This window comes from Ambystoma mexicanum (assembly GCF_040938575.1).
Source record: "Ambystoma mexicanum isolate Mex_15411 chromosome 12 unlocalized genomic scaffold, UKY_AmexF1_1 Mex_chr12_unloc.1, whole genome shotgun sequence".
In the NCBI taxonomy this organism is placed as follows: Eukaryota; Metazoa; Chordata; class Amphibia; order Caudata; family Ambystomatidae; genus Ambystoma; species Ambystoma mexicanum.
In genome coordinates this window covers 7,722,614-7,729,851 of record NW_027182322.1, presented here as the reverse complement: position 1 = coordinate 7,729,851, position 7,238 = coordinate 7,722,614, and the positions used below count along the sequence as shown (strand labels likewise).

General features: G+C 46.6%; 1 non-coding gene across 1 annotated transcript; it reads right to left on the bottom strand.

The window, feature by feature from the left end:
* Window positions 1–417: 417 nt before the first annotated feature.
* TRNAH-GUG (transfer RNA histidin (anticodon GUG)) lies at window positions 418–489 on the bottom strand. The gene has a single exon. It is a non-coding gene; the product is annotated as a tRNA-His (tRNA).
* Window positions 490–7,238: the final 6,749 nt, after the last annotated feature.

The window sequence follows — 7,238 nt, the reverse complement described above, 5'->3', positions numbered from 1 at the left end:
GCGTGTGACTGTAAAGGCGGGACCTCGCGCTCTCTGTAACGCGCTCCATTGGCAACATCAGTTAAATGTCGTTGGTTCAATCCCTCGCGGATGTTGTTTTTATTCCCATTTGTAACTGGGAAATACTGTCGCTGCAATACATATGTCTTAATCAAGCTAGTGGTTATTGACGTAAATGGCAGTGTTATAATGTTTCATGTACTGCAAATGTCACCACATAATGCGCTCTTAATTAGATTTGGTTGAAATACATTACAGTCACCCGATGAAAAAGTGTGCAAAGAGCATTAAAGAAACAAAAGGTTCACAACAGTAACAGGACATATCGAATTGTTTCAGTCCTCCACAGAGATTGCCAATGTATTAATGGAAATTCTAAAATATCTGCCCAACTGCCGTGACATTGCCTCACCGCAAAGCCGTGACTCGGATTCGAACCGAGGTTGCTGCGGCCACAACGCAGAGTACTAACCACTATACGATCACGGCGAGCTACTTGGGCTGCTACAATGTGACGTTCCACCTCTCTCATAAGCTGTACTCCATCTGTGATGTCATGACTCATGTTTGAATTAAAGGTTGGTTGTGATGTTATCCATGAGAATAAGTGGACAACTGATCCCCAGTCACTTATTTAAGATCTCAATAATCAAGTCAGAATCCAAATGAAAGTCATCTAAGTGGAGCCAATTAGAAATCATATAGTTACACAAACCTGGCAATGGTGCGGCAGCCAGGGCCGATAATGGCCCGCCAGCCTGAGAGCAGGAAAGTGTGAGAGCAGTGATGGTCTTGTGAGAGTTTACAGCTGTTATTGACCCTGTCCCCTTCCATTGCAGAGTTTTCTCCCTATAAGAAGTGCAGAGGCTCCCTCCGGGGTGCTAATGGTAAATTTATTTTTTTGCGCAGGAGAAGTGCTCTTCACCAATTGCACGTGCCAAATCACCCGAAGGCCACCACCATAAAATTCAGGCATTCATGTTCATGCGTCCTCCATGTTATGTCCTTATAAAGGGATGCATGTTCATGATGACTCCATGTCACACCTGCATACAAGGATGCATGTTCATGCCGCCTCGTTCTCTTGGCTTCATACAGGGATTTTATCTCCTCCCTGTCTCACCCTCATGCAGGGATGCATGACCAATGCTCCTTCCCTTCTCGCCCGCATACATGGATGCACGTTCATGTCTCCTCGTTCTCTCGGCTTCATACTGGGATTTTATCTCCTCCCTGTCTCACCCTCAGGAAGGGATGCATGACCAATGCTCCTTCCCGTCTCGCCCGCATACATGGATGCACGTTCACGCCTCCTCCTTCTCTCGGCTTCATACGGGGATCATATCTCCTCCCTGTCTCACCCTCATGCAGGGATGCATGACCAATGCTCCTTCCTGTCTCGCCCGCATACATGGATGCCCGTTCACGCCTCTTCCTTCTCTCGGCTTCATACGGGGATCATATCTCCTCCCTGTCTCACCCTCATGCAGGGATGCATGACCAATGCTCCTTCCCTTCTCGCCTGCATACATGGATGCACGTTCACGCCTCCTCCTTCTCTCGGCTTCATACGGGGATCATATCTCCTCCCTGTCTCACCCTCATGCAGGGATGCATGACCAACGCTCCTTCCTGTCTCGCCCGCATACATGGATGCACGTTCACGCCTCCTCCTTCTCTCGGCTTCATACGGGGATCATATCTCCTCCCTGTCTCACCCTCATGCAGGGATGCATGACCAATGCTCCTTCCCTTCTCGCCTGCATACATGGATGCAAGTTCACGCCTCCTCCTTCTCTCGGCTTCATACGGGGATCATATCTCCTCAATGTCTCACCCTCACTTCCAACATGTGTAACTTCTTGTTCTCTTTGACGTCTGGGGCATGGGTGGCTACTGCACAGCTCTAGATGTCGCCCACCTGCAAGGTGCTATCGAAAGCACTTTTCCACATTGGACGTGCTATATTAACCCCCTCTCCCCAAATACAATAAAAATAAAGAAATAAATGTGCTTCCATAATGTCTACCTTCTAATGTTTCATATGTGTAAGCACATTGTCCTCCTCCTGACCACATTCTAAAACTATGTGCAAATTGTTCCTTCCATAAACTGTCACTTCCTTGGCCCTTTATTTGTAATGACTGTTATACTCTCTCTCTTTCCGCCACAGTATAAAAAAGCCTAGCACACCTCATGATTGGACTAAGAAATTCCTGTCATTTAGTTGGAAATGATTTTCCCATTATCCCCAAAAACTCCTCACTGTGTCTAAGAACGCTTTTTTTCACAGGACAATACAGATCAGATTGACTTGAAAGGTCCTTTCACGCGACTACAGAATGCCTCTCATTCCACTAAAAGATACGCCTTTGCCTACAATAGCCTAGGACTAGACTATGAGTCCCAATGTAGAAAGACCACAAGTCCACAGATATGCCTGTTTATTTAAACATCTGTATTATCATCAGCGTGTGACTGTAAAGGCGGGACCTCGCGCTCTCTGTAACGCGCTCCATTGGCAACATCAGTTAAATGTCGTTCGTTCAATCCCTCGCGGATGTTGTTTTTATTCCCATTTGTAACTGGGAAATACTGTCGCTGCAATACATATGTCTTAATCAAGCTAGTGGTTATTGACGTAAATGGCAGTGTTATAATGTTTCATGTACTGCAAATGTCACCACATAATGCGCTCTTAATTAGATTTGGTTGAAATACATTACAGTCACCCGATGAAAAAGTGTGCAAAGAGCATTAAAGAAACAAAAGGTTCATAACAGTAACAGGACATATCGAATTGTTTCAGTCCTCCACAGAGATTGCCAATGTATTAATGGAAATTCTAAAATATCTGCCCAACTGCCGTGACATTGCCTCACTGCAATGCCGTGACACGGATTCGAACCGAGGTTGCTGCGGCCACAACGCAGAGTACTAACCACTATACGATCACGGCGAGCTACTTGGGCTGCTACAATGTGACGTTCCACCTCTATCATAAGCTGTACTCCATCTGTGATGTCATGACTCATGTTTGAATTAAAGGTTGGTTGTGATGTTATCCATGAGAATAAGTGGACACCTGATCCCCAGTCACTTATTTAAGATCTCAATAATCAAGTCAGAATCCAAATGAAAGTCATCAAAGTGGAGCCAATTAGAAATAATATAGTTACACAAACCTGGCAATGGTGCGGCAGCCAGGGCCCATAATGGCCCGCCAGCCTGAGAGCAGGAAAGTGTGAGAGCAGTGATGGTCTTGTGAGAGTTTACAGCTGTTATTGACCCTGTCCCCTTCCATTGCAGAGTTTTCTCCCTATAAGAAGTGCAGAGGCTCCCTCCGGTGTGCTAATAGTAAATTAATTTTTTTGCACAGGAGAAGTGCTCTTCGCCAATTGCACGTGCCAAATCACCCGAAGGCCACCACCATAAAATTCAGGCATTCATGTTCATGCGTCCTCCATGTTATGTCCTTATAAAGGGATGCATGTTCATGATGACTCCATGTCACACCTGCATACAAGGATGCATGTTCATGCCGCCTCGTTCTCTTGGCTTCATACAGGGATTTTATCTCCTCCCTGTCTCACCCTCATGCAGGGATGCATGACCAATGCTCCTTCCCTTCTCGCCCGCATACATGGATGCACGTTCATGTCTCCTCGTTCTCTCGGCTTCATACGGGGATTTTATCTCCTCCCTGTCTCACCCTCAGGAAGGGATGCATGACCAATGCTCCTTCCCGTCTCGCCCGCATACATGGATGCACGTTCACGCCTCCTCCTTCTCTCGGCTTCATACAGGGATCATATCTCCTCCCTGTCTCACCCTCATGCAGGGATGCATGACCAATGCTCCTTCCTGTCTCGCCCGCATACATGGATGCACGTTCACGCCTCCTCCTTCTCTCGGCTTCATACGGGGATCATATCTCCTCCCTGTCTCACCCTCATGCAGGGATGCATGACCAATGCTCCTTCCCTTCTCGCCTGCATACATGGATGCACGTTCACGCCTCCTCCTTCTCTCGGCTTCATACGGGGATCATATCTCCTCCCTGTCTCACCCTCATGCAGGGATGCATGACCAACGCTCCTTCCTGTCTCGCCCACATACATGGATGCACGTTCACGCCTCCACCTTCTCTCGGCTTCATACGGGGATCATATCTCCTCCCTGTCTCACCCTCATGCAGGGATGCATGACCAATGCTCCTTCCCTTCTCGCCTGCATACATGGATGCACGTTCACGCCTCCTCCTTCTCTCGGCTTCATACGGGGATCATATCTCCTCAATGTCTCACCCTCACCTCCAACATGTGTAACTTCTTGTTCTCTTTGACGTCTGGGGCATGGGTGGCTACTGCACAGCTCTAGATGTCGCCCACCTGCAAGGTGCTATGGAAAGCACTTTTCCACATTGGACGTGCTATATTAACCCCCTCTCCCCAAATACAATAAAAATAAAGAAATATATGTGCTTCCATAATGTCTACCTTCTAATGTTTCATATGTGTAAGCACATTGTCCTCCTCCTGACCACATTCTAAAACTATGTGCAAATTGTTCCTTCCATAAACTGTCACTTCCTTGGCCCTTTATTTATAATGACTGTTATACTCTCTCTCTTTCCGCCACAGTATAAAACAGCCTAGCACACCTCATGATTGGACTAAGAAATTCCTGTCATTTAGTTGGAAATGATTTTCCCATTATCCACAAAAACTCCTCACTGTGTCTAAGAACGCTTTTTTTCACAGGACAATACAGATCAGATTGACTTGAAAGGTCCTTTCACGCGACTACAGAATGCCTCTCATTCCACTAAAAGATACGCCTTTGCCTACAATAGCCTAGGACTAGACTATGAGTCCCAATGTAGAAAGACCACAAGTCCACAGATATGCCTGTTTATTTAAACATCTGTATTATCATCAGCGTGTGACTGTAAAGGCGGGACCTCGCGCTCTCTGTAACGCGCTCCATTGGCAACATCAGTTAAATGTCGTTGGTTCAATCCCTCGCGGATGTTGTTTTTATTCCCATTTGTAACTGGGAAATACTGTCGCTGCAATAAATATGTCTTAATCAAGCTAGTGGTTATTGACGTAAATGGCAGTGTTATAATGTTTCATGTACTGCAAATGTCACCACATAATGCGCTCTTAATTAGATTTGGTTGAAATACATTACAGTCACCCGATGAAAAAGTGTGCAAAGAGCATTAAAGAAACAAAAGGTTCATAACAGTAACAGGACATATCGAATTGTTTCAGTCCTCCACAGAGATTGCCAATGTATTAATGGAAATTCTAAAAAATCTGCCCAACTGCAATGCCGTGACACGGATTCGAACCGGGGTTGCTGCGGCCACAACGCAGAGTACTAACCACTATACGATCACTGCGAGCTACTTGGGCTGCTACAATGTGACGTTCCACCTCTATCATAAGCTGTACTCCATCTGTGATGTCATGACTCATGTTTGAATTAAAGGTTGGTTGTGATGTTATCCATGAGAATAAGTGGACACCTGATCCCCAGTCACTTATTTAAGATCTCAATAATCAAGTCAGAATCCAAATGAAAGTCATCAAAGTGGAGCCAATTAGAAATAATATAGTTACACAAACCTGGCAATGGTGCGGCAGCCAGGGCCGATAATGGCCCGCCAGCCTGAGAGCAGGAAATTGTGAGAGCAGTGATGGTCTTGTGAGAGTTTACAGCTGTTATTGACCCTGTCCCCTTCCATTGCAGAGTTTTCTCCCTATAAGAAGTGCAGAGGCTCCCTCCGGGGTGCTAATAGTACATTTATTTTTTTGCGCAGGAGAAGTGCTCTTCACCGATTGCACGTGCCAAATCACCCGAAGGCCACCACCATAAAATTCAGGCATTCATGTTCATGCGTCCTCCATGTTATGTCCTTATAAAGGGATGCATGTTCATGATGACTCCATGTCACACCTGAATACAAGGATGCATGTTCATGCCGCCTCGTTCTCTTGGCTTCATACAGGGATTTTATCTCCTCCCTGTCTCACCCTCATGCAGGGATGCATGACCAATGCTCCTTCCCTTCTCGCCCGCATACATGGATGCACGTTCATGTCTCCTCGTTCTCTCGGCTTCATACAGGGATTTTATTTCCTCCCTGTCTCACCCTCAGGAAGGGATGCATGACCAATGCTCCTTCCCGTCTCGCCCGCATACATGGATGCACGTTCACGCCTCCTCCTTCTCTCGGCTTCATACGGGGATCATATCTCCTCCCTGTCTCACCCTCATGCAGGGATGCATGACCAATGCTCCTTCCTGTCTCGCCCGCATACATGGATGCACGTTCACGCCTCCTCCTTCACTCGGCTTCATACGGGGATCATATCTCCTCCCTGTCTCACCCTCATGCAGGGATGCATGACCAATGCTCCTTCCCTTCTCGCCTGCATACATGGATGCACGTTCACGCCTCCTCCTTCTCTCGGCTTCATACGGGGATCATATCTCCTCCCTGTCTCACCCTCATGCAGGGATGCATGACCAACGCTCCTTCCTATCTCGCCCGCATACATGGATGCACGTTCACGCCTCCTCCTTCTCTCGGCTTCATACGGGGATCATATCTCCTCCCTGTCTCACCCTCATGCAGGGATGCATGACCAATGCTCCTTCCCTTCTCGCCTGCATACATGGATGCACGTTCACGCCTCCTCCTTCTCTCGGCTTCATACGGGGATCATATCTCCTCAATGTCTCACCCTCACTTCCAACATGTGTAACTTCTTGTTCTCTTTGACATCTGGGGCATGGGTGGCTACTGCACAGCTCTAGATGTCGCCCACCTGCAAGGTGCTATGGAAAGCACTTTTCCACATTGGACGTGCTATATTAACCCCCTCTCCCCAAATACAATAAAAATAAAGAAATATATGTGCTTCCATAATGTCTACCTTCTAATGTTTCATATGTGTAAGCACATTGTCCTCCTCCTGACCACATTCTAAAACTATGTGCAAATTGTTCCTTCCATAAACTGTCACTTCCTTGGCCCTTTATTTATAATGACTGTTATACTCTCTCTCTTTCCGCCACAGTATAAAAAAGCCTAGCACACCTCATGATTGGACTAAGAAATTCCTGTCATTTAGTTGGAAATGATTTTCCCATTATCCCCAAAAACTCCTCACTGTGTCTAAGAACGCTTTTTTTCACAGGACAATACAGATCAGATTGACTTG